This window comes from Chenopodium album, chromosome 1 (genome assembly GCF_948465745.1).
Source record: "Chenopodium album chromosome 1, dcCheAlbu1.1, whole genome shotgun sequence".
NCBI classification, from domain to species: domain Eukaryota; kingdom Viridiplantae; phylum Streptophyta; class Magnoliopsida; order Caryophyllales; family Amaranthaceae; genus Chenopodium; species Chenopodium album.
Window position 1 is genome coordinate 37,709,353 of NC_137834.1, and position 9,489 is coordinate 37,718,841.

The following is a 9,489-nucleotide window of genomic DNA, read 5'->3' on the forward strand; positions in this document are numbered from 1 at the left end:
CAAGTTTGGGACTAGTAACCAATGGGGCAAAATAGGCTTGTAATGTGGCTAATAAACAACAAAAAGGTCAAGGCAACAACATGGGTAGCAAGAAGGGAACAAATGTATCTACAATATCTAGAGGCTACCTAAAATAACAAATGCCTTCGTCCTCCACAATGTGTATAATAATGAATCATATAAATATTACTAATAGTTGCAAACCAATACTCAAATTCATTGACATACCAAGAAATATGGAACTATCACACATTCCTAACCAAATCAACTAGTCAAGCACTATATTCACAAGTAGTTGGACAAAATTGACGCATGTTAAGGTTTCAAGGCAATCAAACATCAAATCATGATCAACTAATCCACAATGCCCGTCATCAAATACCAAGAATCAAAACAATTTTCTCAAGTAAGGGGTACAGGAAAGCATAATTTACAATTCATTGGAACGTATTTTTGATTTTTTTTTTTTCAATTTTTTTTGTATTTTTCATATATAAGAAAGCAATAAAACTAACCTAGAAAGCAAGAAATCTAACCTAAGAAAACTCACCAAAAATAAAAGAAAAGAGAAAAAGAAAGATACCAAAACCAAAATCTCCCCCAAGCCAGAATCAGACAATGTCCTCATTGGCTCGGGAACTAGGCCATCATATCTAGTCCTGATCATCCTCATCCATTGAGCCGAAACCCGCACCTCCACTGCCACCTGCACCACCTGCACCAAAAGAGCTACCACCAAAATAATCAGCGTGAAAACTCCCCCGTCGGTCCCCCGAAAGGAATGTCCTGGCCGTACCCGAAGAAAGAAGAATAATCAGTGTAAATACCACGGGCAGTGGGATCCCTATCGTATCCCTGGGGTGGAGGCTGAAACCAGTCAGGGTGAATAGCGTCGTCGGGAATGTTGCCCCGACGAGCATAATCATCGTACATAGGGTAGAGAGCTCTACCCTGGTTCCTCTCTAAGTAACCTAACCTCTGGTCTAAGGAGCCTACCATCCTCCTAAGGTCAGTATGGGAATGCTCGATACGTCCTAAGGCCTGACCTATACTCTGAAGATCCCAAACTAGGTCAGAGTCAACATGAGGGACGAAGTGGGACATACGAGGTGGAGAGAAAGCCACCTCGGGCTGAGGCTGGGGTGGTGGAACTGGTGGTGGTGGTGCCTGCCCCCTAGCGTTGGCAACTAAAACATCATAAGTGTAAGAAGGTTGCCCTAGGGGAAAGGCGGTCAAGTCAGGACTGGGTAGGGGAAAAATGGGCAAAGGTTGCTCGCTCCCAGTCCGAATACACCAAAAGGGTGTCTGCTCGCTATTCGGTCTAACCCACCCCAACTCCTCAAAATACCTGGCAGTCATATAGGTATCTGATCCACAGTTTGTCAGCTGGTGGGGTCCGTCCACTACAAAACCGGCCTTTTTCACTACTATTCGAGTGATAAGGCCACCTAGTGTCCACTACAAAACCGGTCTTGGATGTGGTACTGGCCGTGGCATGCCTACTCAAATGGTGGACTATAAACCTGCCTATGTTCAATTTCCCGTACCCGTACACATAGTGTCCTATGACAGCTAGTTCGTTAGATTGGGCATTATGGGGCTCGGCCCTACCTAAAAAACACAAACCCGCAAATCTTTGCCAGATTTTTGGGACAGGGTGGTGAATAGGTTTGGTACTAGCATGTTGGGGGTCGGGGGTAGGCAAACTAGTCAAAGCATTATATATGTCACCCATTTTATAGTTCGTATGCCATTGGTGAGATAATTCAGGATTTAATTCAAAAATTTTACAAAATTCTACAAAAGTTAAACTAATATTTCTATTGTTCAACATGAAAAATAAATTTGGCCCATTTCTACTACTAACAACATGGAAAGTAGACAGGAATTCACAAGTAAGTTCTCGGAAAGTAGGATAGTGCATATCAACAAATTTTCTCATGCCAATGTCATTCAAAAATTGTTTTACAAAATCATACAAACCAAACTATTCTAGGGTAGAGCGGTGTAGCCACCGAGAAGGAATTACCTCACGACCGATTAAGTGTTCTAGCCGCTCCTTTTGCTCACGGCTCGCAATCCAGATCGTCGGCCTGTACGGAAGTTGTAAGTCTGGGTCGTATTCCTCCCTCGAACTGGAGCTCCTACCGAAAATGGACCTAGCCCTCTTTGAAGCCATGTTAGGAAAATGGGTTTTAAAATTTATTGAATTAAATCTGAAAATTTTTTATATGGGAATGTAGAAGATGAAGAGAGGATCACAAATATGTAAAGAGTTTTGAATTTGGGTGAGAAATGGAGGAGAAATCTTAGAGAGAAGGTAGAGAGAATTTGAGTTTTAGAGAGAGAAAGTAATAGAGGAAAGAAGAAAGAAGAAAAGAAAGAAGAAGAAGGGGGCGGACGCCGCTCGCGCCCGGTCGGGCGGTGGGTCGCCCGGTTGGGCGATCTGATATTTTTTTTTGCTAAGCTCTCGCGCCCGGTCAGGCGCCGTTCGCCCGGTCGGGCGATATATGGTCCGATTTTGTTTAACTCTCGCGCCCGGTCGGGCGCCCATCGCCCGGCTGGGCGATCTAATGTTCATATTTTTGCCTCTTCTCGCGCCCGTTCGGGTGAGAGTCGCCCGATCAAGCGGACAATTAAGTCCGTATACGACAAGTTTCGCGCCCGGGCGAAAATACTTAATTTTTGAACCCTTGCTCTCGCGCCCGGTCGGGTGAGCTTCGCCCGGTCGGGCCCGAGACTAAATCGGCGAAATATTATTTTTTTTCTTCTTTTCTCCAAAATTTGGCTAACTCTTTTCCTTCAAACATGTACAAACACTCATAAAACTTGTTAAATTCCCTCGTCTCTCCTCTCATAAGAAAAAGGAAAGAAAAACTAGTCTAAAAAGCATTAAAAATACGGGTTGCCTCCCGCAAAGCGCTGGTTTATCTAGGTCCCGCATGACCTTCTTACCAAGTACAATAACTAGGACCCTTGGCCTAACGCTTGATCAGGTGGTTTCTCACCCGGTCTAGCGGTGTTTAGGCTGCGATGCGGCTTCCTGACATACCCTGTGGGACGCCAAATCACCTTATCTGGTGGATCCTCCTTGACTTGGAATGGTGGATCTTCAATGCCACGCACTAAAGATCCTTCTTTGATCGAGGATTGCTTCAAATTTTCCTTGCATGCAACACTTGCAACTCGATCTGGCGGAACACTTACCATAGGCTCAAATCGCACTACTTGCTTGATCGGTTCCACCTTTTCAACCTCAAAATCAAGACCAACATTGTAGAGTGCTCTTTCTATTGCATCGACTTCCTTCTGCCATTTGTCTATCTCATCTGAAAAGGATGCAACACAAGATACCGCCTACAAGGGATCTTTTTCAAGAGCTTGGGGCTTGTTATAATAATTTTCAACCACATTAACACTGAAACATTTCTCCTCAGTCATGGAGCTTTTAGGGGCATTATTTAGATTTAAAACAACTTTAGCATCCCCTACTGATAATGTTAACTTACCACTTCTTACATCTATGACTGCTCCTGCTGTGTTAAGGAATGGTCTACCCAAAATAATTGGGGTTTGCATATCCTCAGCCATATCAAGAACAACAAAATCTACAGGTATATAAAATTTACCTACTCTAACGGGGACATCCTCTAAAACACCTAAGGGGTATTTGAAAGAACGGTCGGCCATTTGTAGAGTTATATTGGTAGCTTTTAATTTACCCATATTTAACTTAGAACACACATATAATGGCATGACGCTAACACTTGCACTCAAATCACATAATGCATTATCAATCAAGAGATTGCCAATATGACAAGGGATATAAAAGCTACCTGGATCTTTTAATTTAGGTGGAGACTTATTTTGAAGTACGTCACTACACTCTGCAGTGAAAGCTATTGTCTCTACCTTACTAATAGACCTTTTCCTCGTCAATATTTCTTTCATAAATTTTGCATACGAGGGGATTTGTGTGATTAATTCACTAAAGGGAACTGTTACCTTCAAATCTTTTACCACCTCCAGGAACTTACCAAACTGGTTATCCAAGTTTGTCTTCAATTGACGATTGGGGAATGGAAGTTTGATAATTGGCTTTGGAGAATTATTACTCTTATCTGGAGTAGCCACCTTCTCTGGAGTCGTACCCTGGAATGTAGAATTAGATGTGTTAGTACTATCCTTTAGCCCTACAGGGATATCAACTACATCGTTTGGTTTAACGGAATCAAGATTAGCATTATTTAATAAAACAGTTTCATCAACTCTGGGCATACGGGGCCCTTCATAGTTTGAACCACTCCTTAGAGTAATTGCAAACTCTTGATCTGTAGGCCGGGTCGGCTGTGCCGGCAGGGCTCCCTGTTGGCGGGCTTGTAGAGTAGCGGAAAGTTGCGCAATTTGATTATCTACAATTTTATTATGTGCTAGAATTTGATCAATTGTCGCATCTCTACTCTCCATGTGCTTTTGCATATTAACCAACATTGCTCTAATTTCCACCAGAGAAGGGTCAGAAGATCAGGAGGGTTGTTGTGGTTGGTTCTTTTGGCCAGCATTGGGATGATAATATTTCTGTTGCTGTTGCTGTGGCGCCTGTGGTTCTTGTGGTGGTGGATTTTGAACATTAGTACTCCGGTAGGAAAGGTACGGATGATTCCGATACCCAGGATTGTAGGTGTTGGAGTATGGGTTATTTTGCCTATAGGCTTGAAAGGCGTTAACTTGCTCCACGAAACTCCTGCAATCCTGCTCCCAATGACCTACAATACCACAATTTTCACAGAAAGCCTCATTAGAATTATTATTAATCGCTGAAACATTAGCTACATTAGCAGTGCTCAGATTATCTAATTTTTGGCAAATAGAGGTCAGTTGGGCTTGCAAAAAGGATACAAAGTCGACACTATGCTTCCCCATGTTAGCAAATCCTCTAGGGTTCCCATATTGGAATTGTGTATCTCCATGTCTTCAATAACCTGACCTGCATCATCAACATTAAGATTCATAAATCTCCCACTAGCTGCGGAATCTAAAATTATTCTAGAGGAATTTCCAATGCCATTATAAAAGGCTTGGATTAACTGCCATTGTGCTAAATTATGGTGAGGGCATTCTCTTTGTAGGTCCTTGAACCTCTCCCAAGCCTCATATAAAGATTCATCGGCTTCTTGGGCAAAGTTCTGGATCGCACTCCGTAGTACGGCTGTTCTCTCTGCAGGATATACTTATTATAGAAATTCAAAACAACAGTTTCCCAGTCAGTTATACCAAGTGTAGTTCTATTTAAGCCATTAAACCACAATTTAGCTTTTCCAGTTAAAGAGAAGGGAAAGAGAATCTCCCTGATTTGGTCTTGAGTGACCCCGGCTTGCCTGATGGTGTTACAATATTGACAATAGTCGACAATGTGAAGATTCGGGTCTTCGCCCTTGGCTCCACTAAATTGCTTCCTCTCTATCATCGTTATAAATTGAGGTTTAATTTCAAATTGAACCCCATCAAGAGCCGGAGTGGGGGTGAGATGTGGAAAATCCGTAAGCTTTGGTTGTGAATAATCACTAAGCTTCTTTGGAGCCGTCATCTCTGATTCTGCGTCTGATGATACCTCTGAATTGCTAGAACCAGTTGGAGGATCTTGGTGATTATTGTTATTATCACTAGAATCCGCCAGGATTTGCTTGTAGAGATTTTTCTGTCTATGGAAGGAACGTTCGATCTTAGGATCGAATGGGATGTAACCTGATCTGGAACACCTGGGCATAAACAAAAACTAGAAGCAGATATGAGATTTGCCTCAGAGAACTAATGTTCGAGACAAAAAGAAAATAACCTAGACTACAAAAATAATCACAAATAAAAATAAAACCGTTTCCCCGGCAACGGCGCCAAATTCCTAAGTCCTCTAACTAAAGTAGATAGAGAAATAGGGTCGATCTCCACAGGGAAACAAGTCTTTTTACTCCTAATTAATTATTATAATCTAAATTATCTAAGTAACCAATATTTATATTCGAATAAGAAACTAAACTACTAAGATTGAGAATAGAGAGAAAACAATATATGAAAGGATCTAGGGCATAGGTTCACCAATAAATAATACTCCAGGGTAAAACATAGTAATCAAACATTGACATTGCATAAATAACATGATTAACAGGCTCTCGCAATTTATTAATCAACATAGATCTAACAGGCTCTCGCAATTTACTAGATCTAAGTTCTTATTGAAAATAGCCTTTAATATCAAATTAACATTTGCTCGATTCATCAATTTAATATTGCTATACTTTTACAAGTCGCAATTGTAAAAAGTTAAAACAATTCAATAAGAAATTATCATGCAATACCAATAATTAATAATAGTCAATCATCAATGCATCAATTAACCAGATTGTAAAGGGCTTTCGCTACGTATTACAATCACACAATTAATTTACCAGTATTAAATCTCATCTCTCGAATCTCGACTTAACCATTTATAAATTAATCTGCCTATTGAAACTAGACCTAAACATTAATTCTCATCTGTCGAATCTCGAACCAATGTTGTCAAACTCATGCATAAAAGATAGGCCTAATCTAGTCACAGAGCATTAAATCAATCAATAGGAAATTAATCCAGCATTGATAATTAACAACAATAAATTACCCCTTCATATTATTTAAGGATCCCCATAAACCCTAGAAATAGAACTACTCACACATAGTAAAAACTAAACTAATCAAAGCAATAAAATAAGTCATGATGAAAGGAATAAAATAAACAACTAAGATTAAGAGAAGAGAAATCGTTACCAAAATAAATCTGGAATTAAGAGTAGATTAAGAACAAAGGTTTAGGAGAAAGAAATCTAAGAGAACAATTAAGAGAGTAAAGAAAAAAGTAAAAAGAAGAAGAGAGAGAGCTAAAATTGTATTACGGAGGAGTATTTATACTCCGTACAAAATCCTAAACTGTAACAAATTAAAAACGACGCTAATCGTCTCCTAAGAAATACACGCGCCTGATCTTGAATACTCGGTCCAAATGCCCCGGTATCACCTATACCGAGCCCTTAATCACCGGTTCGATGACTCTAACCGGCCCTGGGCTATAAAATCTGGTCGTGCTTCTCCAATGTTCGTGATTGCTCCAAAATATCTCGGGAAAATACTCCAAAAGCATAAATCTCTGCAAAAGTCAACCAAATCTACGAAAACACTAGAAAACACCAATTAGTAATAAAAGTGGCTCTAAAGAGCCAAAAACACTACTAATTATGACCAAAGGACGGGGGTAAAATATTATATAAAATAGACACATCAAACTCCTCCAAGCCAAACCTTTGCTTGTCCCTAAGCAAAGATCTCATCAATGAATCAATAAATATGCTTCACCCCAAAAGTAAAAATCAAGCACAACAATCCAGGGTAAATCAAATAAACATGCTTCAAAGTCAGCCAATCAAATCCATTCTAATTACCAATCTCCCTAACAATTGTCAAACAGAGCAAACCACAAGAGCATATAGAATTCTAGACTAGTGTTTTGGGCGTTTTTGTCCCTTGGGAGAGTTACGTCACGAAGTCTGATCCGGCTGAGCTGTACCTGCAAAATAACGGAGACTTCGGGTGGTTGGAGCTCCGCCTCCGACGGTCAAGTTAGTAACTTGAAAAAGAATAAAGAGAACGGAAATTTAGGTGGGTATCTGCTCGGATTTCAAGCTCAGGTCTTTCTCTGATGTGAGAGAATGCAAGTGTAATAAATGATTGAATGTGTCCCCAAAATGGGGAAATATCTCCCTATTTATAGGTTCCTTGGAAATTGTGCCCTTATCTAGGTCACTTGACCTAGATTGTGGTGGGCTGCGCCGAATTACGGCGTTCTCTTGGGATTTGGGCCCTTGAGGGCCGCCATTTCAGAATCTATCTGAAGGAGCCACGTGTCAAATGGCTAAGGGGCCACTTGGGTCAGTCTGATCCTGACACGTGGCCTTTCCTTACTGGGACACCTGTCTAGGGTAAAGAGCCAAAAACACTACTAATTATGACCAAAGGACGGGGGTAAAATATTATATAAAATAGACACATCACGAGGCTTGTTAGCCCTCTTCCAAAGGACACGCTCTATTTGTACTTATCCGTCTCAAATCATGCCTCGATGTTGTTCTCCTTGCAGAGAGACGACAATCAGCTCCCGGTCTATTTCATTAGCCATGTACTCAGAAATGTTGAACTCTGGTACCCCATGGTCGAAAATTTTGGCCTCGCTCTTTACATGGATGTTAAGAATTTGAAACCCTACTTCTTGGCACATCTAGTGGTGATCTACACAGATTAGCTCCTTAAGCAGCCTATGACAACATTAGACTCATTCGACAGAATGCTCAAATGGGCTATTGAAATGCAAAGTTTTGAAATCTCCTATGAACCAAGAAAGGCAGTGAAGGGTCAGGCATTTGCTAACTTCATTGTCGAAATGACAAGGCCGGTTGCTCCGGATAACCTTGATCAGGTTTGGGAAGGTGCATGTAGATGGGAGCTCTATTATGAACGGTTGTGGTGCAGGCATAATCTCTCAATCTCTGGAAGGAGATAAATATGAGTATGCACTACGATTTAAGTTTCAATCTCGGGATATGAAGCCATGCTAGTCGGTATCCGCATGTGTAAGGTGGCAGGGGCATAAAAAATTGACGCCTGCTCAGATCTCAGTTGGTCGTTAGCCAATACCATGGTGACTATGAAGCAACCCATCCAGCTATGATTAAATATTTGCAGGCAGTCAAAGCTGAAGCTGGGACACTTGAAGAATTTCATCTACGTCAAGTGCCTCGGTCTGAAAATTACCAGGCGGATGCTCTGTCAAAATTAACATCCTCCGCTTCCTGTGATACGCCTCGGTCAGTCTTTTGGGAATTAATGGAAAAACAAAGTATATCTAATGATGAGCCCGGGCGTATCTCACATACGGCACGCTCCCTGATTCACCCCAGGAGGCAGCCGTGCTAAAAAAGCGTGAAGCAAACTTTGAGATTAGAGAAGGAGAGCTCTTCAAGGCGGGGTTTCTAAAGCCCCTACTGAAGTGTGTTACCCCAAAAAAGGGGAGAGAAATTCTCAAAGAGTTGCATGCGAGATACCGCGCCTCTCAGCAGGCGGCAAGTCCTTAGCCGTTAGAGTCAGTTGGCATTTTTTCTGGCCCACTCTAGAGTCAAACGCCATGGAATTTATTAAAAAAATGTGTCAAGTGTCAAAGATTTGGCAGACTTATCCATTGCCCGACTACTGACCTGACGACAATCCACAGCCCAGTCCCATTTGCTAAATGGGGCATGGACATTCTAGGTCCGTATATGCCTGCACCAGGCGGAAAGGGATATATTCTTGTGGCTGTGGACTATTTCACCAAGTGGGTGGAAGAAGAGGCGGAAAAAGGCATCAAGACAAAAGATGTCATCTCCTTCATCTAGAAGAACAATATCACCCGGTTCGAGGTACCTATGT

General features: G+C 41.4%; 1 non-coding gene across 1 annotated transcript; it reads left to right on the top strand.

Annotated features, from left to right (window-relative positions):
- The first annotated feature begins 5,100 nt into the window (after positions 1-5,100).
- LOC145565293 (small nucleolar RNA R71) lies at positions 5,101-5,207 on the top strand. The gene has a single exon (XR_014095005.1). It is a non-coding gene; the product is annotated as a small nucleolar RNA R71 (small nucleolar RNA).
- The last annotated feature ends 4,282 nt before the right edge of the window (positions 5,208-9,489 follow it).